This window comes from Cervus canadensis, chromosome 8 (assembly GCF_019320065.1).
Source record: "Cervus canadensis isolate Bull #8, Minnesota chromosome 8, ASM1932006v1, whole genome shotgun sequence".
Lineage (NCBI taxonomy): Eukaryota > Metazoa > Chordata > Mammalia > Artiodactyla > Cervidae > Cervus > Cervus canadensis.
The window spans coordinates 54,146,893-54,174,237 of record NC_057393.1 but is presented as its reverse complement, the minus strand read 5'-3'; the positions used below and the strand labels follow the sequence as shown (position 1 = coordinate 54,174,237).

At 41.8% G+C, this 27,345-nt stretch overlaps 1 pseudogene; it reads right to left on the bottom strand.

The window, feature by feature from the left end:
- Window positions 1–19,753: 19,753 nt before the first annotated feature.
- LOC122446800 overlaps window positions 19,754–27,345 on the bottom strand; it is a 41,772-nt pseudogene continuing 34,180 nt past the window's right edge.

Genomic DNA, 27,345 nt, shown 5'->3' with positions numbered 1-27,345 from the left:
GAGAACAACGCTTCTCAACCAAAGATAATTGTGTCTCAACCCCAACCAAGGATGAGCCCAATGAACTGAGATGATTAGGTTATCCCAAGGGGTAGGGGAGGGTGGATTTGGGGCAGGGTTTGTATGGGCTCCTAGGGCTCTCAAACCCAAGATCCTTGTAACCAATGTATCTCTGTTTCATAATCACTTACTTCAGAACTTACCAGAGAAGTGATCTGTTCTTGTACCTTGGAGATAAGGAATAAAGGAATAAACCATATGCCCAACCAGCCTGATTCCTCATTACTTTATGCATATTCCTTCTTGACCATCCATTCAAATGAACCTGTACCACTCAGCCACTTAAGGCCACATGTATTCCCAAGAGATGAACATTAACTACTAGGATTTGAGTAAATGCTGTCTCAAACACCCCAAAGGGAAGCAAGAGAATCATGTCTTCTTGAGAGTTCAAGAAGGGGGAGAGTGTTGGTACAAAGGTGCAAAGGACCCCCAACAACTGGTGGCCCAGTGGTGAGGATTCCTGGGTTTCACCGCTGTGGCCTGGGTTCAATTCCTAGTCAGGGAACTGAGATCCCATAAGCCACATGGTGCAGCCAAAAAAAGAAAAACAAGTCTTCTCCACAGTGTACCCTCTTTGAAGTCCCTATAACCCATAGCTTATTGGTTTGTTTCTTTTGTGTTTGGCCATGGAGCAAAGTATGGGGGATCCTAGTTCCTGACCAACAATGGAACCCATATCTCCTGCATTGCAAGCAGGAAGACTTAACTACTGGACCACCAGGGAAGTTCCCCCAAAGCTAATTGGGTACTATAACATTTGTAAAAAACCTGATCTCTAATAGGTTGCTTTACTTTATTTGTTGGTAGTCTGAATATGGCTTCCTCTAGATTAACTACTTTCTTTCTAGCTCTCTCTTTGATCACTAGATACATTTTTTTTCCTTTTTTATATGAACTATTCCATTCAAAATTATTCTACCAGTCCATAAGCTGTTCTGTGTCAAAGCCATCTGAAACAGTAGTGCAAAAAAGGAATCCTGGTCAGAAACTGGCAATATGGGTACTATTTTATCCAGAGTCCACATAGTATATAGTGTTCATTATTCTCTAGTGGTGACTATAGTCATCAAAGGCAACATCCCATAATCAGATTAACCCTGTTGCTTACATTCTCTACAATGTCCTCATGTGACTTCATTTTCTACTGTGGGATGAATAGGTAGTACAGGTCCCTTTCCTACCAGTGAATGCACCAAACCAAGTTTCCTCCACTGATAGAAGATATAGGCAAATTTATTTTTATTTAATCCTTCACATTGTATAATATAACTTATAAAAATTGTTTAGCAAAATACTTGATATAAAATATTGATTCAAAATTGCTAGCCCAGATTATCTCTTTACCTTGATCCTGAGAGATAATGAAAGAGAAATTCAAGCATACTTGGATTCTAGATTCTGGAATGCAAAAGTTTCTTTTTTTCAAACTGAAATATATTTGACAGACAACACTGTGTATATTTCAGATGTACAGCATATTAATTTCATGTATTTATATATTGTAATATGATTGCCATTGTAGTGATAATAAGCATCTCTATCATAAAACAGTTATAATTTCTTTTTAGTGGGTGAAATATTAGATTCTAGTCTCTTAGTTTCATTATAATAGGATATTGTCTATATTCACTAGGTATTTGATCTCTAGGACATATTTACTACTTGTTACAAGTTTGTACACTAAAAAAAATATTCTAACCCTTCTCCCTGTCATCCCCTAGTAACCATTTACTCTGTTTTTTGAATTTGTTCTTTTCTAGATTCCATGTATATGGGATATCTTAGAGTATTTTTCTTTCTCGGTCTGACTTATTTCAGTTAGCCTAATATTCTCAAGATCCATCCACGTTATTGCAAATGACAGGAAATACTTCTCTCTCATGGCTGAATAATATTCCTTTGCACATATGTTTATCAGTTCAGTTCAGCTGATCAGTCATTTCTGACTCTTTGAGACCCCATGGACTGCAGCACGCCAGGCCTCCCTCTCCATCACCGACTCCCAGAGTTTACCCAAACTCATGTCCATTGAGTCGGTGATGCCATGCAACCACCTCATCCTCTGTTGTCCCCTTCTCCTCCCACTTTCAAACTTTCCCAGCATCACGGTCTTTTCAAATGAGCCAGCTCTTCCCATCAGGAGGCCAAAGTATTGGAGTTTAACCTTCAACATCAGTCCTTCGAATGAATATTCAGAACTGATTTCCTTTAGGATGGATTGGCTGGATCTCCTTGCAGTCCAAGGGACTCTCAAGAGTCTTCTCCAACACCAAGTTCGAAAGTATCAATTCTTTGGTGCTCAGTTTTCTTTATAGTCCAATTGTCACATCCATATAAGACTACCAGTAAAACAATAGCCTGTCTAGATGGAACTTTGTTGGCAAAGTAGTCTCGGCTTTTAAGTATGCTGTCTAGGTTGGTAATAACTTTCTTGCAAGGAACGAGATTCTTTAAATGTCATGGCTGCAGTTATCATCTGTGGTGATTTTGGAGCCCCCAAAAATAAAATCTGGCACTGTTTCCACTGTTCGCCCATCTATTTGCCATGAAGTGATGAGACCTGATGCCATGATCTTAGTTTTCTGAATGTTGACTTTTAAACAAACTTTTTCACTCTCCTCTCTCAATTTCATCAAGAGGCTCTTTAGTTCTTCTTCACTTTCTGTCATAAGGGTAGTGTCATCTGCATATCTGAGGTTATTGATATTTCTCCCAGCAATCTTGATTCTAGCTTGTGCTTCTTCCAGCCCAGTGTTTCTCATGATGTACTCTGCATATCAATAAAATAAGCAGGGTGACAATATACAGCCTTGATGTACTCCTTTCCTATTTGGAAACAGTCTGTTGTTCCATCTAACTGTTGCTTCCTGACCTGCATACAGATTTCTCAAGAGGCAGGTCAGGTGGTCTGATATTCCCATCTCTTTCAGAATTTTCTACAGTTTATTGTGATCCACACAGTCAAAAGCTTTGGTGTAGTTAATAAAGCAGAAGTAGATGTTTTTCTGGAACTCTCATGCTTTTTCAATGATCCAATGGATGTTGGCAATTTGATCTCTGTTTCCTCTGCTTTTTCTAAAACCATCTGGAACATCTGGAACTTGAAGGTTCATGCACTGTTGAAGCCTGGTTTTGGGGAATTTTGAGTATTACTTTACTATCATGTGAGATGAGTGCAATTGTGCGGTAGTTTGAGCATTCTTTGGGGTTGCCTTTCTTAGGGACTGGAATGAAAACTGACATTTCCAGTCCTGGAGCCACTGCTGACTTTCCCAAATTTGCTGGCTTATTGAGTGCAGCACTATCACAACATTATCTTTTAAGGTTTGAGATAGCTCAACTGGAATTCTATCACCTCCATTAGCGTTGGTCATTGTGATGTTTCCTAAGGCCCACCTGACTTCATATTCCAGGATGTCTGGCTCTAGGTCAGTGATCGCACCATCATGGTTATCTGGGTCGTGAAGGTCTTTTTAGTACAGTTCTTCTGTGTGTTCTTGCCACCTCTTCTTAATATCTTCTGCTTCTGTTAGGTCCATACCACTTGTGTCCTTTATCGAACCCATCATTGTGCAAAATGTTCCCTTGGTATCTCTAATTTTCTTGAGGAGATCTCTAGTCTTTCCCATTCTGTTGTTTTCCTCTATTTCTTTGCATTGATTGCTGAGGAAGGCTTTCTTCTCTCTCCTTGCTCTTCTTTGGAACTCTGGATTCAAATGGGAGTATCTTACCTTTTCTCCTTTGCTTTTTGCTTCTCTTCTTTTTACAGCTATTTGTAAGGTCTCTTCAGACAACCATTTTGCCTTTTTGCATTTCTTTTCCATGGAAATGGTCTTTATACCTGTCTCCTGTACGATGTCTCGAACCTCTGTCCATAGTTCATCAGGTACTCTGTCTATCAGATCTAGTCCCTTAAATCTATTTCTCACTTCCACTGTATAGTCACAAGGGATTTGTTTTAGTTCATACCTGATCTCCAGTAGCATATGGGGCACCTACCAACCTGGGGAGTTCCTCTTTCAGTATCCTATCATTGTACCTTTTCATACTGTTCATGGAGTTCTCAAGGCAAGAATACTGAAGTGGTTTGCCATTCCCTTCTCCAGTGGACCACATTCTGCCAGACCTCTCCACCATGACCCTGGCCCGCCTTGGGTGGCCCCACACGGCATGGCTTAGTTTCATTGAGTTAGACAAGACTGTGGTCCTGTGATCAGATTGACTAGTTTTCTGTGATTATGGTTTCAGTGTGTCTGCTCTTTTATGCCCTCTCGCAGCACCTACCGTCTTACTTGGGTTTCTCTTACCTGAGACATTGGGTATCTCTTTACGGCTGCTCCAGCAAAGCGCAGCTGCTGCTCCTTACCTTGGACGTGGGGTTGCTCCTCTCCTCTAGAAGGTACACATATGTGTATACCTTGTCGTTTTACCCATTCATTTGTTGATGGGCTCCTGGTTTGTTTCTATATCTGAGCTATTAAGAAAACTGTGGTAAAATATATGAGATGACATATATCTCTTTGAAAATCTGTTTTTATTTCCTTTTGGTGTATACCCCAAAATGGAATCTCTAGATCATAAGGTAGATCTCTTTATTTTTTCTTTGAGGATCCTCCATATTGATTTCCATAGTAGCTGAACCGACTTGCATTCCCGCAAATAATGTACACGACAACTTCACTTTTCTTTTAAACCTTGCCAAAACTTACCATCCTTTGTCTTCTTGATGATCAGTTCAGTTCAGTTCAGGTGCTCAGTGGTGTCCGACTCTCTGCAACCCCATGAATCGCAGCATGCCAGGCCTCCCTGTCCATCACCAACTAGTGGAGTTTACTCTAACCCATGTCCATCGAGTCGGTGTTGCCATCCAGCCATCTCATCCTCTGTCGCCCCCTTCTCCCCCTGCCCCCAATCCCTCCCAGCATCAGGGTCTTTTCCAGTGAGTCAGCTCTTCGCATTAGGTGACCAAAGTACTGGAGTTTCAGCTTCAGCATCAGTCCTTCCAATGAACACCCAGGACTGATCTCCTTTAGGATGGACTGGTTGGATCTCCTTGTAGTCCAAGGGACTCTCAAGAGTATTCTCCAACACCACAGTTCAAAAGCATCAACGCTTTGGCACTCAGCTTTCTTCACAGTCCAACTCTGACATCCATACATGACCATTGGAAAACCATAGCCTTGACTAGACCGACCTTTATTGGCAATGTAATGTCTCTGTTTTTTAATATGCTATCTAGGTTGATCATAACTTTCCTTCCAAGGAGTAAGCATCTTTTAATTTCATGGCTGCAGTCACCACCTGCTGTGATTTTGGAGCCCAAAAATAAAGTCTGGCACTGTTTCCACTCTTTGCCCATCTATTTCACTTGAAGTGATGAGAGTGGATGCCATGATCTTAGTTTTCTGAATGTTGAGCTTTAAGCTAACTTTTTCACTCTCCTCTTTCACTTTCATCAAGAGGGTGTTTAGTTCCTCTTCACTCTCTGCCATAAGGGTGGTGACATCTATATATCTGAGGTTATTGACATTTCTCCTGGCAATGTTGATTCCAGCTTGTGCTTTATCCAGCCTAGTGTTTTTCATGATGTACTCTGCATATAAGTTAAATAAGCAGGGTGACAATATACTGCCTTGACATACTCCTTTTCCTATTTGGAACCAGTCTGTTATTCCATGTCCAGTACCAACTGTTGCTTCCTGACCTGCATACAGATTTCTCAAAAGGAAGGCCAGGTGGTCTGGTATTCCCATCTCTCAGAATTTTCCACAGTTTGTGTGATCCACACAGTCAAAGGCTTTGGCATAGTCAATAAAGCAGAAATAGAAATTTTTCTGGATCTTTCTTGCTTTTTTGATGATCCAATGGATGTTGGCAATTTGATCTCTGGTTCCTCTGCCTTTTCTAAAACCAGCTTGAACATGTGGCAGTTCACGGTTCACGTATTGCTGAAGCCTGGCTTGGAGAATTTTGAGTATTACTTTATTAGCGTGTGAGATGAGTGCAATTGTGTGGTAGTTTGAGCATTCTTTGGGATTGCCTTTCTTAGGAATTGGAATGAAAACTGACCTTTTCCAGTCCTGTGGCCACTGCTGAGTTTTTCAAATTTGCTGGCATACCGAGTGCAGTACTTTCACAGTGTCATCTTTTAGGATTTGAAATAGCTCAACTGGAATTCCATCATCTCCACTAGCTTTGTTCATAGTGATGCTTTCTAAGGCCTACCTGACTTCATATTCCAGGATGTCTGGCTCTAGGTCAGTGATCACACCATCATGGTTATCTGGGTCGTGAAGGTCTTTTTAGAACAGTTCTTCTGTGTGTTCTTGCCACCTCTTCTTAATATCTTCTGCTTCTGTTAGGTCCATACCACTTGTGTCCTTTATCGAACCCATCTTTGTGCAAAATGTTCCCTTGGTATCTCTAATTTTCTTGAAGAGATCTCTAGTCTTTCCCATTCTGTTGTTTTCCTCTATTTCTTTGCATTGATCGCTGAGGAAGGCTTTCTTCTCTCTCCTTGCTCTTCTTTGGAACTCTGGATTCAAATGGGAGTATCTTACCTTTTCTCCTTTGCTTTTTGCTTCTCTTCTTTTCACAACTATTTGTAAGGTCTCCTCAGACAACCATTTTGCCTTTTTGCATTTCTTTTCCATGGAGATGGTCTTTATACCTGTCTCCTGTACGATGTCTCGAACCTCTGTCCATAGTTCATCAGGTACTCTGTCTATCAGATCTAGTCCCTTAAATCTATTTCTCACTTCCACTGTATAGTCATAAGGGATTTGATTTAGGTCATACCTGAATGGTTTAGTGGTTTTCCCTACTTTCTTCAGTTTAAGTCTGAATTTGCCAATAAGGAGTTCATGATCTGAGCCACAGTCAGCTCCTGGTCTTGTTTTTGCTGACTGTATAGAGGTTCTCCATCTTTGGCAGCAAAGAATATAATCAATCTGATTTCTGTGTTGACCATCTGATGAGGTCCATGTGTACAGTCTTGTCTTGTGTTGTTGGAAGAGGGTGTTCGCTCTGACCAGTGTGTTCTCTTAGTAAAACTCTATTAGCCTTTGCCCTGCTTCATTCTGTACTCCAAGGCCAAATTTGACTGTTACTCCAGGTGTTTCTTGACTTCCTACTTTTGCATTCCAGTCCCCTATAATGAAAAGGACATCTTTTTTGGGTGTTAGTTCTAAAGGTGTGAGGTAATAGCTTATTTTGGTTTTGATGTATATTTTTCTGGTTAAGTACCTGAACACCTCTTCACATACCTGTTAACCATTTGCATGTTTCCTTGGCAAAATGTCTTTCTTCCCTTTATCTATTTTAAAATCAGATTGGTATTGAGTTGTATGAGGTCTTCATATTTTTTGTATATTAACTGCTATAATTGGTTTGCAAAAATTTTCTCCCATTCTATGGATTGCTTTTCATTTAATTGCTTTCTTTGCTTTGCAGAGGCTTTTAAATTTGTTATAGTCACATCAGTTTGTTTTTTTGTTTTTTTCTTTTTTTTTTGGCCTTTGTTGTTTGTGCTTTTGGTGTCATATTTAAAATATCATTACCAAGACTAATGTTGAGGAACTTCTACCCTGTGTTTTCTTCTAGGAGTTATGGTATCAGGTCTAATATCTATGATTGATGTCAAGTTAACATTTTTTGTGTGTGTTATAAGATAGTGGTCCACTTTCAGTGTCCTGTGTGTTGATCTGGTTTTCTCAACACCATTGATTAAAGAGACCATCCTTTTTCCACTGGGTGTTCTTGGCTTCCTTTTCAAATATTTTGACCATATTAGGATGATATCCTTCTTGGTTCTGAGAGGGTAACATGCAGAAAGGCCAGGGGTCTCCAAAGGGAGGAAATAGATAGCAAGTGTCAGACATTTTTTCTTTCTCTCTCTCTTAGGTAGCAGGAGGAAACAGTGTTAAATTTTTTTGTTCTCTATACAAATTTAAAAAGAGGTTTCTCTTAAAATTCTGTGTTGCCATGACCACACCTGGTTTCACCTGAACTTTACTTTTCTCAAACCTTGAGCTAACCAATGCATTTTTTATGGAAATGTTTGTCTTAAGCTATGTTAATGAGCTATGTATTTACCCTAGACTCTGTCTTTCTTCAAGTCCATTCCTCTTAAGACTCAGAACTGATAAGGGCTCAACAAACCTGTATGTTTTACACATATATTGTTCTCCTAATCTATGTTAATGAAACTGTATATTTACTTGGAAACTTGCCTTTCTTCAAGATTCATATCAATCATTTTATGGCCAGGGATGACTCAGCTGGTGCCAGTGTTGTCTCAAAATGTATGTTGTGGGTGAGGGGTCTGGTCCCACTCTGAGTTTTGAGGTATTTCCTTTCTCTAATTAACAGCTCACTGATAGATATATAACATACTTCGAAAGGCTAGCAAGGAGGCACTCTTTCTGCCCCCTTCTGATGTCGATGTCAGAAGCTTTCTATATCTCTTTTATACTTTAATAAAACTTTATTACATAAAAGCTCTGAGTGATCAAGCCTCATCACTGGCCCCGGCTTGAATTCCTCTCCTCCAGAGGCCAAGAATCTTGGAGTCTTTCATGGCTCAATGACAACCTTTCAGTTCCCCGTTCTGCTCTGCTTGTCTGTATGTCTATTTTTATTCTAGAACCATACCGTTATTATTACAAAATTTCATGTAGAGTATTTTGTAATGAGGTATGTGATACCTCCAACTTGGTTCTTCTTTTTCAGGGTTGCTTTTGATATGGGAAGCACAGTGACTGAAACCACCCGCCCTGGCCAGACTCTCTAGCAACCATTTGCATGAGTTGTTTTATGAGACAGGAGGTCTTGGTAAGGAATATGGAAGTAATAAGCCACCACCAACCGGGAGAGTTTGGGAAAGGTCAGGAGGAGACACCGCGTGTCTGTCCACCTCCCAGAATCCCTCTCGCTAGCATCCATCTTGGCTGAGTGATGCGTGCACCACCAGGAAGGACTCTGAGTCAGAATGATTGGCCACAGACAACCCAGAAACTAATCCCATCACCAGAAAACCTCAGACTGTGAGCCATGTGGCAGAGCAGGTCTCCTGGGTTGCCTACCCTGCTGCTCTCTGCCCAAGTGCCCTCTTCCAATAAAGTCTCTAGCTTTGTCCCCACATGTCTCCTCGGAAAATTCTTTTCTGAGTGTTAGACAAGAGCCCACTCTTGGGGCCCTGGAGAGGGACTCCCCCTTCCTACAACACTTTGACTATTCAGAGTCCTTTGTGGTTCCATACAAATTTTTGGATTTTTTTTTTCTATTTCTGTGAAGCATGCCATTCGAATTTTGATAGGGATAGAACTGAATCTATAGATGGTGATCTATATCTATAAATTTATTGTCTATCTCTAAATCTATGACCATTTTAGCAATATTAGTTCTTTCAATTCATGAACATCAAATATCTTTCCTGTTGTTTTTGCCTTGGATTTCTTTCAACAAAGTTGTGTACTTTCATTGTACAGATATTTTACTTAAGTGTTTAAAATTTTTTTCTAGGCATTTTATTGTTTTAAGCTATTAAAATGGGCTAGCTTCCTTTATTTCTTTTCAGATATTTCTTTATTATAGAAATGATTTCTGAATATTGATTTCTTAAATCTTTTAGCTGTACTGACTTTGTTATTTCCAACAGTTTTGGTTGTCTTTGTTACCAGTTGTCTTTGGTAATTTCTGTATGTAATATTATATCATCTGCGAATGGTGGCAACTTACTTCTTTTTTATTTGGATGCTTTTCATTTCTTTGTCTTGCCTAATGACTCTAGCTAAGACTTCCAGTGCTATATTGAATAAGAATGATAAGAGTGGGTATCCTGGTCTTGACAATGATCTTAGAGAAAAATCTTGTACTTTTTTACCATTGAGTGGAATATGAGCTGTAGGTTTGTTATATGTGGCCTCTATTATTTTGAGATGTGTTTTTTCCTATACACAATAAGTTGAGGATTTTTATCATGAAAGGGTGTTGTATTCTGGCAAATACTTTACCTGCATCTTTTGAGGAGATCAGGCTTTACCTGGTGGTTTAAATAGTTAGGAATCTGCCTGCAGTGCAGAAGACCCAGGTTCAATCCCTGGGTTGGGAAGATCCACTGGAGAAGGAAACTGCAACCCTCTCCAGTATTCTTGTCTGGACAGTTCCATGGACAGAGGAACCTGGTGTGCTACAGTTCATGGGATCACAAAGAACAGGACCCGACTGAACTACTAACTTGCCCATTGAGGTGATCATGTAACTTTTCTCTTTCATTGTATTAATGTAAAGTATCACATCCATGGATTTGCATATGTTGAACCATCCTAACATCCCAGGGATAAATCCATTGGTCATTATGTATAACCCTTTTAATGTGTTCTTAAGCTTGGCTCCCTATTATTCTTTGCATCTATATTCATCGGGGATATTGGTCTATAGTTTTCTTTCCTTGCACTGTCTTTGTACTTTGGCTTTAGTATCTGGGTAAGGCTGGCCTTGTAGAATGAGCTTTGATGTATTCAGTGTTTGAAAATGTTTAAAAAGAATTGGCATTAATTCTTGCAATATTTGGTAGAATTCACCAGTGATATCATTCAGTTCTGGGGTTTTCTGTGTTGGGCTTTTAAAAATTGCTATGTAAATTTTTTTTTACTTGTTCCTGGTCTGTTTAAGTTTTCTGTTTCTTACTGATTCAGTGTTGGTTGTGTTTCTAGGGACTTACTCATTTCTTCTAGGTTATCTAACTTGTTGGTATATAATTGTTCATATCCTCTTATGATCGTAAGTATTTCTAGAGTGTAAAGTTGTGATGTCTTCTTTTTCATTTATCATTTCATTTATTTGTGTTTTTATCTTAGCTAAAAGTTTGTCAATTATTTAAAATACTTTGAAACACCAGTTCTTTGTTCCACTGACCTTTTGTATTATTGTCCTGACCTTTATTTCATTTACGTCTTCTTTGATCTTTACTATTTCCTTCCTTCTGCTAACTTTGAGCTTCATTTGTTCTTTTTCTAGTTCCTTGAATTGTAAAGTTAGGTTGTTTATTTGAGATCTTCTAATTTCTTAATTTTTTCAGTTTTCTTTAAAACTTTCCTTTTAGAACTGATTTTGCAACACTCCCTAGGATTCAATATGTCTGTTTCCCTTTTCATTTATTTGAAGTTAATTTTTTATTTCCTTTTTTATTTCTTCTCTGTTTAGTTTCTACAGATTTGTAGGTTTCCAGGTTTCCTCTTATTGTTGATTTCTAATTCAAACCACTGTGGTCAGAAAAGATAGTAGGGATCATTTCAACCTTCTTAAGTTTGCTAAGCTTTGATTTGTGTCCTATCATATCCTCTACCCGGGAGAATGTTCTGTGTAAAATACAAAGAATTAATTTTGGTACTGTTGGATGGAATGTTCTGTATATGTCATGTGCACTTAGGCTAAAGTGAGGTTCCATTCCAATGCTTTCTTGGTGATTTTCTGTCTGTGTGATCTATCCCTTCCTGACTGTGGAGGACAGAAGCACCCTACTATTGTGTTTTCTTGTTTTGTTTTGGCCATGCCACACAGTTTGTGGTTCCTTTTTACCCCACCAGGGACTAAACCCATGCTCCCTGCAACAGAAGCACAAATCCTTACCAGTAGACTGCCAAGGAATTCCCCCTCCTACTTTTGCTATATTGTTGTCTAGTTCTTCCTTCTTTTTCATTCAGCCAGCTAATTAATCACCTTTTGGTTGATAGATTGAATTCATTGATATTTAGTGATTTTTGACACATAAAGACGATTTCCATCTTATTATTTATCTTCTGATTCATTAATATCTCTTGTTTCTTTTCCCTTCTGTTTCTGCCTACACTTACACACTGTTGGTTTCCCATGGAAATATTCTCTGCTCCCTATGTTTTGTGTTTTATGCATCTACTCTAAATTTTTGCTTTTAGTTTACATGAGTGTTATTTAAAACATCTAGATAAAATAGTACATCTTATGCTGATAGCAATTTATCTTTACTCACCTATAAAGGCTCCATCCTTTTACTCCTCTCCATTATATATTTGATGTCATAATTTGCCTCTGTTTATGCTGTTTGCCTGTTAACAAATCATAGAAACTATAGTTGTTAATTCTTTTTTTACCCTTTATACCATATAGTTCAGATACCATTCTAATATAGAATGACAATTTTCTGATTCTGTCTATATTTTACCTTTACCAGAGTGCTATGTACTTTCATATGTTTTCATGTCATTAATTAGTATCTTTTTATTTAAGCTCAAAGAATTTTCGGTATTTCTTGCATGTAGACTTAAGGTGAATTCCTTTAGCTTTTGTTTAGGAAAGTTTTTATTTTTCAATACTTCAAGGATAACATTGCCAGATAAAGTATTGAAAGGTTGTTGCCGAGTCATGAAAGACACTGGAATTCTTGATCTCCAGAGGAGAGGGATTCAACCCGGGGCCAGTGACAAGGCTTGATCTCAGAGCTTTTGTGTGATAAAGTTTAATTAAAGTATAAAAGAGATAGAGAAAGTTTTTGACATAGACATCAGAAGGGGGCAGAAAGAGTGCCCCTTCTGCTAGTCATTAGCAGGAAGTTATATAGCTACTAGCTGGCTGCTAATTAGACAAAGAAATGTCTCAAAACTCAGAGTGACACCAAGGCCCCTCACCCACAACATGCATTTTGAGATAACATTGGCACAAGGTGAGTCATCTCAGGCCATAAAATGATAGATTTGAATCTTGAAGAAAGGCAGATTTCCAAGCAAATATATAGTTTCATTAACATAGATTAGTAGAACAGCTGTATGAGTAAAACATACTGGTTTGTTGAGCCGTTATCTGCTCTGAGAGGCTTCCATGGTGGCTCGGTGGTAAAGAATCTGCCTGCCTACAATGCAGGAGACCCTGGTTCAACCCCTGAGTCAGGAAAATCCCCTGGAAAAGAGAAAGGCAAACCAGTCCAGTATTCTTGCCTGGAAAATCCATGGACAGAAGAGCCTGGTGGGCTAGAGTTCATGCGCTCGCAAAGAGTCAGACACGACTGAATGACTAACACACACACACACACACACACACACACACACACACATCTGTTCTGAGTCTTAGGTGCAACCAACTTGAAGATAGACAGAGTTTAAGGTAAATACATAGTTCATTAACATAGTTTAAGAAAAACATTTCCATAAGAAACATGCATTGATTAGCTCAAGGCTTGAAAGAAGTTAAGTTCAGGTGGAACCAGATGTTGTCATGGCAACACAGAATTTTAGAAGAAACCTCCTTTTAGTTTTGTATAGAGAAGGGGAAAAAAATCTGACACTTAAGTTTGTTGCCTTCTGCCACTTAAGAGAGAGGTAAAAAATGTCTGACACTTTCAGCCTATTTCCTCAGTTTGGAGACCCCCTAGCCTTCCTGCCTCTTACCCAATCAGTATTCTTGTCTTAAATGTTAATTTTCAGCACTCTGAATATGTCATTACACTCTCCCTTCAGTTCAGTTCGGTTCAGTTCAGTCACTCAGTTATGTCCAACTCTGCGTGACCCCATGGACTACAGCATGCCAGGCTTCCCTGTCCATCACAACCTTCTAGAGCTTACTCAAATTCATGCCCATCGGGTCAGTAATGCCATCCAACCATCTCATCCTCTGTCATCCCCGTTTCCTCCTGCCTTCAATCTTTCCCAGCATCAGGGTCTTTTCAGATGAGAGAAGAAATATCTTGCCCAAGGTCATGCATTTAGCAAGTGACAGAGCTGAGATTTAACCCAGAAAGCCTGACTTAGAAACTGCTCTTCTAACACTGTGCTATGACAACTCAAGGAAAAGAGAATGGAATAAAATCAGAGAAAAAAAATTTTTTTTAAATAGAAACATGTGTGCGAGAAAAGGAAGCATGTAAAAGACTAAGAAAAGGTGTGCAATATGGTAAAATAAATAAATAAAACAACGCTGGAAAAAATGAAAGAAAACAGAACAATGATAACTGATGAAAAAAGACAACATATATAGAAAAGACTGAGAAAACTGTGACAATGAGCATCAAAGGAGAAAAAATAAAACTTTCTGAAGTCTGCCTTCATTATTCCCTGTAGGAGCTGAAGCAGAAGTGAGTCACGTGAAAGGGATTCCTCTTCCCCAGAGCAGGTGGGAAGTGAATAAGAGGCTACAGCTGTGAGGGGTGCTTCCCAGGTGGCTCAGGGGTAAAAGATTCTCTTGCTAATGCAGGAGACCCGAGGTTCAATCCCTGGGTCAGGAAGATCCTCTGGAGAAGGAAATGGCAACCCACTCGAGGATTCTTTCCTGGAAAACCCCGTAGACAGAGGAGAGGTGTAGCAGGCTACAGCCCATGAGATTGCAAAGAGTCAGACCCAACTTAGGGACTAAACAGCGGCAGCAGCTGGTGAGGAAGCGTCAGCCCTGTACTTGTAAGGAATGGGTGGTGTAAGGAACAGGTGGTGTTTCCCATGTGATTATCATAATACCTGCACTGGTCATTAGGCGCTCTAGGGTGAATCTCTGAGATGGTGTTAAGACAATGGACAAATTATATTTGCTGCAGCAAATTATTCTACTACTGATTTATTGTGACAGCTGCCAAGGGAAATAACCCTCTAGGAAATAGCCCTCTAGGCAATAACAGACTTTTCCAGAAATAAACATGGCATTCACAGAAAACCAGGGATGAGAAACAGGAACAGAAATCAAGTTCTTCTGAGGAAACAATAAGTTAACTAGTAAGTTTCAGTATATCAACCTGATAGAATACAATGCAATATTTTAAATTATGATTTAAGAATACAATATAAATATGAAAATGACATATTAGTGTTAAAAACAAAACATAAAATAGGTTCTAAAGTCTTGCTTAAATATTGATTGTGATTATTTCAGAATACACATCCATGTTATTAATATTTATGATTCTAGATGACCATAATTTGTTCAATTAAAACCTTCTTTAGGGGCCATGGGGAAGGGATAGAGTTGTAGTTTGGGGTTAGCAGATGCAAACAATTATATACAGACTAGATAAATAAGAAGGTCCTACTTTATCACATAGGGAGATATATTCAATATCCTGTGATAAACCATGATGGAAAGTAGGGAAAATGAATATAGCTGAATCCCTTTGCTATATAGCAGAAGTGACTACAACACTGTAAGTTCAATACACTTTAATTTTTAAAAAGCCTTTAAGTGAGATTGTCTCTTAAATAAAAATAAATAAATAAATAAAATAAAAAATATAAAATAAATATAAATAAAATATAAATGTAATATAAATAAAATATAAATATAATATAAATAAAAATATAAATAAATATACAATATAAAATTTATATTTTATAAATATATAAAATAAATAAAAATAAAATAAATCACAAAATAAATAAAATAAATAAAATTTAAAAATTTTAAAAACATAGAAAGGAAAAACAAACAGTATATTTGCCAAATACTTCTATAATGAAAAATATCATTTTCCTCTGATATCATTAATGGCACTGTCTAAATTACATGAGTAGAAATGCCATATTACAAACCATGAAATAAAATAGGAAATAAAACAGTATCTTTAAAAAGTAAATAATTAAAATATCTTTAACCATGAAAGTACTAAGTTGACTGGCATTACATTTCCTTTCAAAACTAAAGCAATAACCATTGGTAAATAATTTATCACCTCTAATAGAAGGAAGCATATTGATTCACTTAAAAGCCCAAAATTTTACTGATATGCTGTTCTGAAAAGAATTATATGAAAATTTGCACAAAGGACATGAAAAACATTCTGAATATGCCTACTTTAGTGACTTTTGGTGAATAGTTTTGAATGATAACACACCACCCTATTTCTAAGCCTCATTTTTGCCAGTGATAGCAGGTAAGTTACCATCCAAATGCCAGGATTTGTTCATCTTTGTTTATGAAGTAGGATATTTGCTCACCATATACATCTATCTAGTGGTGTCCTGGCAAAGTAGCTCATCGAAGTAAAAAGTATTTCTTCATAGTGTTTTCTAATTTTTATGCATTTAATCTACAAATGGTTTAATGACCAGCTTTCAAAATTTTTCAACATGTCCTTAAGAGCTACTATTTGCCAACTCCTCAGAACACTACTGCTTAAAAAAAAAATAGATATCATGAATTTTCTGGGTTTTCTTTTCCTTTCTGAGTCCACAGAAAAGTATGGTTATACCAACTACTTTAAATTTAAAAAAATCCAAGGATGACATGATTATTGAATATTTGAGCATATTTTAAAAGAATCTTCAGCTGATCAAAAAGCATTCTCAAGGTCTTAATCAATGCGAGCAGAGTTTCTTTTCAAGTGAGGTTTATGCTATGCACATGCATGATAACTCCAAATAAATGAACTGACTTTTACTAACTTGAGAAACATAACGTATTATGTGCTGGCTACTTCCATTCACTAGTCACTGCATGCGGTGTGACCTCACCAAATCTATTAAGCCAAGTACTCCTGCCAAAAAATAAACTACCTTCACAGGTTATTGATCCAACTGTCCATAGTGGGTCAAGACCTCATGCTCCTTTTAGGAAATATTGTGACCCCAAAATTGAATTGTGTCTAATTTAGCTCTATCACATAATATGCATCTAAGTTTTGCCTTTCAGACAGAAAAGAACAGAAAATACATTCAATCAATGATCTGATCTATCCCATGACATTCTCTCAATTTGTTTAATCTATTACTTTGTGTTCTGATGCTTCAGCCTCTACCTCCCCCAGCCTATAACCTACTGTTGTGTCAATGGGTGTCTGTCTTCACTTGACCTGGTATCTCCTCATAGGCAAGAGCATACAAAACCCAAAATAGGTTTCAAAATGTGATAAGATTTCATTGAAACAAGAGGACACAATTACCAATACTTTCTACTGGGCAAATAATTATTCTAGTTTCCTCTTGTTGCATTTGGAGTCAAAACTAAACAAAGTGACTCCTGTGAACCAGTTATTTATCTTTTGCTTTTGCTTTAATTGTGCATTTTTATACAATTTTACAGGTTACTTTACACTCACAGGTATTACACAATATTGGCTGTATTCCCCACATTGTACAACACAACCGTGAGCCTATCTTACATCCAGTAGTTTCTACCTCCAATTCCCACACCTCTATATTGCCCTCACCCCTCTCCCATCTGATAGCCAAGAGGTGAGGATGGGCAGAGAGAGGCAGAAGCCAGGGAGGTGGCACAGTTTGCCTCTGCACCCTCCACCCCCACCAACCAGTCCTTCTCAAGTTAATTCAGAATTCTCTGCAGAAAAAAATGCCCCCCTTGGGCTTAACTAGATCCAGTTGTTTTTCTTATTTGCAATAAAAACAGGCTGCCCTAAATTTCCTTGATAAGAATGACCAGGCATGGTCTTTGTACTGGAGAGCTGTTTGCTCACTGTTGTGTAACTGTTTATATTTCAGAAACTGCCAGGAATTGGGGATATTTTCAGTAACAGGAGAAAGATCTTAGCAGGAGCCTGAGCTGCACGCACGCTGTTGAGAGGTGTGGCTTTGTTTTCAGACATGCTGTCCCATATACTCAGTGTGGCTGCAAGTGTGTTGGGAAGAGGGGTGGGACTCAGGGTCTATTCAGAAAGGGCCAGAGAGGTCAGTCCTCCTGGTTCCTGGGAACAAAGGAAAGAGTGGCCTGTTTCCTGTCTGGGGGAGGGGTATTCATCACCCCTTTCCCTGAGCCTGTGGTTATTCAGGCCTCATTCCAATTTCTGAAGTACAGATTTCATTTAAAATTTTCTTTGCAGTAGTGAGTCAATAAAATCAACTAAGTATTCAGAGGCCTTTGGTGTAAAGATTTACAAGCTGAAAATGCAAGTTCTGGGGTCAGATGGCCTTTTACATGAGTGAGTTTCAGCCGGAGGGAGAGCAATGAGTGCTCCTGAAGAGATATCTTAGTTCCCTGCCCAGGGATGGAACCTGGGTACCCTGGATGAAACCCCAGGAATCCTAGCCAACACACCCCCAGGGACTAGAGGCTAGAAGCAAAGTGACTCTGGCTCTTTCCCCCATTTGAAAGCAAGAATGTTTCAAGGAGGCAAAAACTGTAAATAGATAAAAAGTTTATTGTTAGAGATACAGCACATTGTATGGCAGAGCACACAGAGAAACAGGTTGTTTATTTAAGACAGAAGCAAAGCAAAAATATGTCTCCAGAGAGAAAGGGTATGGGCATCCTCTCTAATGAGGAGGAGTACAGTAAGTCAGAGCTAAGCAGAGACACACACCCCGTGGTGGAGTGTGGTCGTCCTGAATGCAGGGGAGTGCAGTAAAGAAGTGACATAAATAACTTATGTAAGATAGTCCATTAGGATCTTTGTTACCTTTGGCCAAATATCTGGTTAATACCTTCATACATGACTGGTCCATGGACCCTCAAAATGTGCATGTGAAAATGTTTTCTAAGATCCCACCACAGAGGCCTATGGGTGCATGTCCACACTTATGGGGTGAAGCCCGTTCCCTTTTCCCACCCCAAAGAAGTCTTCCTGTGCATGTGTAGACAGGGAAGTCTTTGTTGAACTCAGGAGTGGGCACCTTATCTCTTTGCTTTAGCAGAGCTCTGCTTTTGCCACTAGCTTTGTCCTTGGAGAGTCTGGGTGTGAACAAAGCTTGAATTTTACTCGACTTGACAAACACCAGGTGTCCAGCCCAGAGGCACACTATCTCCTACCTCATGAAGTGCAGGTTCCCTTCCTCTCTGTGTCTTGGTTTCCATGTCTGTAAAATGAGAAGGGTTTGACCAGATTATCCCTGAGGTAGAGTGAAGATGAACATCCCTTGTACTTCAAGGCAGGAAGAGGTTGGGGGATGAATCTGAACATGGCTGGACACCCTCTCTGCCTGAAACTTTAGAAGGGATTAAAATTGTGCAGATGGTACATTCTCTGATGAGCCATCCACAGTCACACTGTCACGGGAAGAGAGATCCTGGGTGGTCAAGGTCAAGGGTGAGGAAATTCTACTGGGTGTAAGGCCACTCAATATGGCCAGAGAGGCTAGTACCTCCCTTCCAGCAAAGGGAAGCCATGACCTTCAAGCCCCAAGGCTACAGATTGCATTGGTGAGAGGATTCTGGGGTTTGGAGAGAGGTCCAAACAGGGCTCTACCTGGGGGAGGCCTCAATAGAAGGAATTTGAAACTATGGGAGAGAATGAGCGCAAGACTAGAGTGAGTGCAAGGAGAGAAGGGAGCCGGAGCTGAGGCTCCTGCTCCCCTCTGTGGAGTGGCAGGAGAGGAGGAGAGGTTAGAGAAAAAGACTGAAGGAGAAGAAGATTGAAGGCAGGAGATGAAAGGCAAGGAGGAGGCAGTGACCAGTGGGGTCAAATGCAGCCCATGTTTGGCAGAGGTGGAGGGCTAGACACCCGTCTTGTTGAGGAGACACTGGATTTTGCAACAGGGGCATCTTGGAGATCTCCTTTTAGCCCTTGCCCCTAAGTCAGCAGGCTGCCCCCTGCCCATTTTTGTTGTTACAAGCCTTCCAGGTGTGAAGTCGGTTTCGAACTTTATTCTGATGGAGGAGTTCCAGAGAAGGCCTGCCTTCTGGCCTTACCTCATGGCTCAGTGGAGAAGTCATGAAGTCAAGGGTCACCTTTTTATTGGAATTCTGGCAGCACACAGCCCTGGCATTGCCCCGTTCCTCCCTGGGGGGCTCAGGACTCACACATCATGAGGCGCATCTCAGCACAGGCTCTGTTGCTCCAGTTGCCATCCCAATAGATCTCTATGCACCTCTCCGGGCCTTTGTCAGTGACCCTGTTGTTGGGCTCATGGGGGCCCAGCTAGAACAGACCAGGGGCTCCCCTGTGGGGTAGATGAAAGTACGCTCCTTCCTGGTGTCGGTCATGCTCAGGAAAGCAGCCTTGTTCTGGGCTGTGGCCAGCTGAGTCAGGGCCTCATTCTCATCTGCAGAATGTGGGGAGGGCAACTGTCCCCTGGCCTGTGTGCAGATCTGCTGGGCATCCTGAAACGTTTTTTCAGAGCCTGCTGTCTTGAAGATCTTCTCCCTGACACTCCGGCCCTCAGGGAAGAGCACTGCTAGGGGAAGAGGAGAGTCAGGTTGGGGATGTGGCAGCACCTAGACCTTGTGCTTCAACTGGAGTCTCCAGCCTCCAATCCAGGTACTAGATAGGAAGAAAGTGAGGCACTTGGTTCAGAGCAGTCCTGGCTCCATGATGTGCCCTGTGAGTGGTGCTGTGGTCTCCAGGTACAGGTGAGGCCCCAGAACTCAGGTGCTTACTTCAGAGGCCCAAAGTTGCCCATGTCAAATGTAGATGAGGATCAGACCTTGCTGGATGTGACACCAAAGCTCCCATGTGCACTTTCTCTTTTTCCCACTGTTGTATGCCAGAACCGGGTTTTTAATTAGCGTGTAAATACTTAGGGCTTTGGCAGGGAAATGACACCATATAGTCCAAGGCAGCTCCTGAGAGTGTGGAAAACACCAAGCAGGCAGCTCACTCTCACCCGTGCATGATGACCGGGCGTGTGGAGTTGTCTTAGCGCTTCTGTGCTGTGTGAAGGGGTGAGGAGAAAGGGAGGACAGAGAGAGCAGCCAAGTGCTGATCTCGGCACTGGGGCAGTCCAGTGTTGGCTTCCGTATGCTTGCAGGTGATGCTACAGCCAGTCAGCCTCCCTGGACCACTGAGCAGGGGATGACGGCATCGGAGAGCTCTATGTGGGGGTGGGAGGGCAGGGTGGGATCAGCTTTGGAGAGCCCTGTCTGGGCCTCAGAAAGTCATGTGTTCAGCTCCACCTTGGCAATGACAGTCCAGGTGACAAGGGAAAATCACTTCCCTTTTCAGAGTCTCCATCCCTATTTCTAAGGTAGAGATACACTACATAACAGTATCCCCTATGTGACATGTTATGTATCTCTTTTTATTCCATCCCATCCATACCCCTCTGACTTCCAGAGTTGTGCATGGAAATCTTCAGCTATCCTAAGAGGGCTCTCACGGGACTGGTTTGGAACCCAGGTTGCAGCCTGACCCACTGACCTTTCCCTCTGAGTAGCTTCAACAAGCAGTCAGAGACCAGATTTTCCATGGAGTCAGGATGGCACCCAGACAGCCCTGGACAAGGTCAGTGCAAGCTCAAGTGCCATAATTGGTTATATCTCACGCATCTGGGTAGGTGTGCATGTGCATGCGTGAATATATCTGTGTGTCCATCTGAAGGTACATGGTCAACTCAAGGTCCATCATGATGTGTGTGCATATGTGTGCATGTGTATTCACGTATGTAGATGCTGTCAACTGAGTTACGGTGTTTAGGTACACATGTGTGGCCCACACATATGCCTAAGATCTCCTTTGTTTGTTTCAGTCTGCATATGAAGGAGTAAATAGGTGTCCAGATATGCTTGTGCAAGGAGGAAGACAAACTGCTGGAAATTCTCATCCTGCTACTTCAGTACTTAGTTGAGTTGAGTCCTTAGGGGCCAACCCTTTGTCTCACCCAATCAGGCCCCTTTATGCTCTGCTCCTTCAGAAAACTCTTCCTTTTTTGGATCAACAAGGTTTGATAAGTGATGTGCATTCAAAACTGTCATCAGGGAGAGCAGAGAAGGGGGAGGGAGAGTTGGTATACAGTCCCAGGGCACAGGGCACTCAGGTGTGTGCTCCAGGAGGCCTCTGCCAGCTTAGAATCCAGGCTTAGGGAAGAATCTCTGCTTTAAATACCCAAGGAGATGCAGGAACAGTCCAGCCCTGGCCAAATATTGGAGGCAGTCTGCTCCTGCCAGACTTAAGGTCATCTTTAGGGTGAGATACTTGGTGGCCACACACCAAGGTCAGGACCCCGGCAGCCTTGAACCCCACATGAAGCATCCCACCCCCACTCTTAGGACAAGATCTGGATTCTCTGCTGTCCTGGGCTGTGTGGCTGCTTCTCTGGGCATTTGCATACCTGGCCCCACAGAGGGAAGAAATGCATCCTGGGTTGGGTGTCCCCTTTTCGGTCATAGAAACCTGCCTAGAGTAGGCTGGGGTGAAGGTCTGCTGAACTAGTGGCATGGACTGCATCCTCTTCCTTGTCTCGTGCATCTGCTTGAGCTCCCAGAGCATGTGGGGCACGGTTCTGTCCCAGCCCCGTCCTTAGCCCCGCTCCTGCCCCAGGGCCAGGTCCAGTCCCAGTCATGGTCCCAGCAAGTCCAATTTAGACCCAGCCCCGCAAACTCCAAGCCAACCCCAGACCCAGTCTGAGGCCCACGATCAGGGCCTGGCTCAGGGTCAGGTCTAGAACTCACCTTTCTCACACTGAAAGGAGACATTCTGGAGGCGTTGTAGCTGTCCCTCTAAGATCACAAACTGATGCCTGAGAGCACTGATGTTTGCAGAAGAGAGAGGCTGAGTGAAGATGGGTCCAGTATAGCCTTGGGTCACTCAGAGCTCAGGCCTCAGGGGAGGGTGTCCAGGTGCAACGCATATTGGGGGTGGGGAAGGAGTTGGGAGAGAACCATAGGAGGCCCACCTCTGCTGACATAGCCGGCCTCTGCTGCCCACGGGATTTCCTGTGGTTCTCTTGTGAATAGTGTTCCCTCATCAGATCCCTGTACCTCACTGACACTGTACCGGATGACATTTTAATTCCAAACTCTAGGAATCTGATATGACTTCCTTTTGAGTGTGTGTGTGTGTTTGGGGGGCGGGCGGCATGATTATTTGAAGTTCAAGGTTATCTGATGAATTGGGAAGGGAGCTTTGCTTGTCCCAAAGATCAGAAGGAAAAACTGCTGAGGTTATTCTGCAGTGAGTCATAGAGGCTAAGACCAGGGTCCGCTTCACTTTCATCTGTTATTCTTTCCTGCTTCCACTCCCACCTGTAACTAAGGGGGATGCCTGAGAAGAGGGACTGAGCTGAAGAAGGTCTACTCCCTACCGCACACCCTAGTGGGGGTCTCCAGGGCTTCCTTACCTGGGACTGCAGTCTCTCCCTTTGCTCCTTTTTCTCCAAGATCACCTCTGTCCCCCTTTAGTCCTGGTGGGCCCATAGCACTTGAAGGTCTCTGTGGACTGATGGCTCCAGCAGGCCCTGGGACCAGAAAAGAATCATTGCACGTGTTCTGGGCACATTTTCCAGCATTTTTACCTCCCCCAATACATGGACTGTCATATCCCTCAGCAGTACACCCTCCTACATACAAATATCCCTCTGTGCCTGGAAGCTCTCCTTGCATCCTCTTCATACACTGTCGAATAACCCAACAACCAGCCTTCCCTGGATACAGACAGTCTATGCTACATGCACCATCCTCTCCCGAGAGATAGACAGTTCCCAGAGCCCAACACTGGCTCTTGTCCTGGAATGCCAGCTCTGACCTGGTGGCTGGTGGTGGTGGGCACAAGGAATGTGAGCCCAGCCCATGACCAGTGCTCACCTTCTGTGCCAGCACTTCTAGGGGTTCCCAGCTCACCAGGGGCACCTCTCTCTCCTTTGAGACCTGCGGGGCCTGGGGAGCCCTGAATGCCTGGGGCACCCACTCCTCCTGAGGAAGGAACATATTGGAGAAACACGGCTGAGAGTGCGCTCAGCAGGTACCATTTCCTCAGCAGTGTAGCTTGTCACCCACAGCTCCAGGTGAGAGAGCAACCTGGGAGACTGCTTCTGACCACCTGACCTCTTCCAGGAACAGTATTAGGGAAATTCAGCCAGTGTGGGAGAGTTGAGGGTGAGGCCCAGGCCAGGGCTACCAGGCACAGAGGATCCAGGCTTTTCCAGGCACTGTACACGTACCTTGGTCCCCACCAGGGCTGCCCATGTCACCCCACAGGTCTCCCTCCCTCACCCACCACATACCACCCTCCTACCTTTGGGCCCAGTCTTTACTTTGGGGCCTGGTGTGCCTGGAGGTCCCATGCTCCCCTGCCTCCCTGAAGGACCCTCTATCCCAGCTGGACCAGGCATGCCTGGAGGCCCTGGGGAAAAGGACCAGCCTGGTTAGTGACACTGAAACTCCTTGGAAGTGGGAGTGCATAAAAAATGGGGCTGTAATAGAACTCAGACCGGCAGCCTCTTCCTAAAGATGTTGCCCCCACTCCACCCTCCCCAGGAGCTCCAGCCTTCCCTGAAATAACCCCATGCCACCTTGAGAATGACCTTCTTCCTCTTCCTGGGGTGGAATCTGTGCACACCTACTGCCGTGTCCTAGCAGCAGCTCGCCACCTGCAGATACCTGCATTTCAAGCCCAGCTGCTCACCAGATGGTTCAGTGTCTCCCTTTGGTCCAGGTTCTCCAGCAGAGCCATTGTCCCCTTTTGGCCCAATGGGGCCAGCTGGTCCAGGCATTCCTGCTCATCCTGCAGGTCCTGGTGAACCTGTGACGTAGAAGAGATGGACATAAAGCTGACCCCGGCCCTGGAGGAGCCAGCTGCCCACAGATTCAGGGCCCTGGCATTCTTTCAGGGTTCTGTAGGGTGTAGACACTCCCCTCCACCTGACTGGTCCATTGGTGATTCAGGAAATGCGTGTGCACATCCCCATTTTACAGGTGAAGAAACAGGCTTACAGAGTTGGAGGCAGATCCAAAACAAGACCCACCTGACTGCATACAATGCATCTGCCCCCGCCCCAAGGCCACAGTATTTATGGCAGTTAAGTCTGTCATCTTTTACCCTTGACCATGGACTCCCTGGCCTCCACCTTCTGAGAACCAAGGTTTATGTCAGAAATGACACCTGACACTAATCACCAGAGGAATATAAATCAAAAGCACAATGAGCTGTCATTGCATAACTTTAGAATGGCTATGATGAGAAAGATAGCAAATAAGAGTGTTGGAGAATGTGGAGAAAAGGGAATCTTTGTGCACTGTTAGTGGGAATGTAGACTTCCCTGTTGGCTCAGAAGGTAAAGAATTTGCCTGTAATACATGAGACCCAAGTTTAGTCCCTGGGTTTGGAAGATCCCCTGGAGAAGGGGATGGCTACCCACTCCAGCATTCTTGCTTGGAGAATCCCATGAACAGAGGAGCCCTGATGGGCTATAGTCCATGTTGTAGCAAGAAGTAGATATGACTGAGTGACTGAGCCCAGTGGGAATGTAAATTGATACAACCACTATGGAGAACAGTATGAAGTTGCTCAAAAATTAAAAATAGGTCTACTATACTATCCAGTAATTCCACCTCTGAGTATTTAAGCAAAGAACATTAAAACACTAATTCAAAAAGATATTGTAATCCCAAGTTCATTGCAGCATCGTTTACAGGAGCCAAGACATGGAGGCAGCCTAGAGTCTAAGAATCTGTGGATCGATGAATGGATGGAGAAAATGCAGTTTGTATATACAGTGGAACATTATTCAGCCATAAAAGTAATGAAATCTTGCAATCTGCAGCAACATGGACAAAACCCTGAGGGCTTATAAATGGTTATAAGTGGAATAAGTCAGACAGAAAAATAACAGGTATCATAGGATCTTATATTTGGAATCTAAAAAACAAATGAACAAAAGCAACACACACATAGATGCAGAGAACAGATTGATGGTTGCTAGAGGGGGGGTTGGGAAGTGAGCAGAATGAATAAATGTAATCAAAAGGCACAAACTTCCTGGTGTAAAATTAATGAGTCTGAGGAATGCAATGTACAGCAAGGTTACTATAGTTAATAATATTGGGTTGCATGCTTAAAAGTTGCTTAGGGAGTAGATTTTAAAAGTCCTCATCTCACACACACACAAATTGTAACTATGTGTGTTGATGCTTTTTGACATGTCTTATTGTGCAATCACTTCACAATATATACAAATATAAAATCATTATGTTGTATACTAATATATTTTAGGTCATTTATATTTTAATAAAAGGAAGAGGAACAGCTATGTAACATGATCTTGAAAGTACAGAAAATAGAAATAATAATGTACCATTAAGTGATAAAAGTATGCTATAAACACCTATTCAATATGATTCTCTTTGTAAATATATCCACTCCTGTGGATGTATTATGCATGTGCACATGTAATATGTATTGGAAAAACTATAAAAACAGCATATACAAAAGTACTCACTGTTGTTCTTTCTATGTGGCACAATTCAGGTCATCTTGATTTTCTTCCTTTTATCTTTGGTGACCATATATTATTTTTATGTTGGAAAAGTGACCAAACATTTTTAAAAAGACATGTTACTTCACAAAAGGCTGCCTAAGTCTGAAATTATATGAGATTTACCCCTCTTTAAGAATTTTACACTCTATTCTGGGAATTTGGTTATTCTTGATCCATTGAGATGAAATTCACAAAATAGAAAATTAAGTTTTAAATTTTTTTGGCTGTGCCAGAAGGCATGCAGAATCTTCTTTCCCTGACCAGAGATTGAACCCTGGGCCTCTCGGTGAGAATGCTCAGTCCCATCCAATGGGCCACCATGGAATTCCCTAAAATCAGCTTTTTCAAAGTATACAAATCAGTGTCATTTTGCTCATTCAGAACATTGTGCTACTACCACCTCTATTTAACTCAAAAATATGTCATCAACCCCAGAGGAAACCTCACACCTGTTCATCACTCTGTCCCTGCCTCCTCCCAGGCCCTGGCTTCCGCTGTTCTGCTTCCTGTCTCAATGATCTACTCTGAATATTTTATATAAATACATACAAAAAATGACATTTTGTGTCTGGCTTTTTAAACACGGAGTGACCTTCTTGGGACTCATCCCAGTACTTCATTCCTTTGTATGGTTGAGCAATGTTCTATAGTGTGAACACAAAACATTTTGTTTATCATTCACCATGGATAAATGTTGAAAGACACTTGGGTTGTTTCCATTTTTTGGCTGTTGTGAGTAAAGCATTCACGTGCAAAAAGACAACAGAAGAAATCTGTCAGGTGCTGCTAACTTGTGCATTCACTTATTTGTTCATTTCCTCATTATTTCATTTCTCTGTTCACTGAGAAACTATCTGTGGAACATAGCTTTCTGCCTAGCACTGAGCAGGATGTAAATGTTAGCACCAGGTCCTAGTCTGCAAGGAATCTGTCACCAAGTTTTAAACTGCGATGCACAGGTAATGAGTGAGGAAACAGTTCATGAGATGTCCCTCATCCCATCAGAGCATCCTCAATCTGAGAACACACATTTGGGGCAAACAGGACTTTATTTCTTTTTCCCCCATTTATTTTTATTAGTTGGAGGCTAATTACTTTACATTATTGAAGTGGTTTTTGCCATACATTGACATGAATCAGCCATGGATTTACATGTGTTCCCCATCCTGAACACCCCTCCCACCTCCCTCCC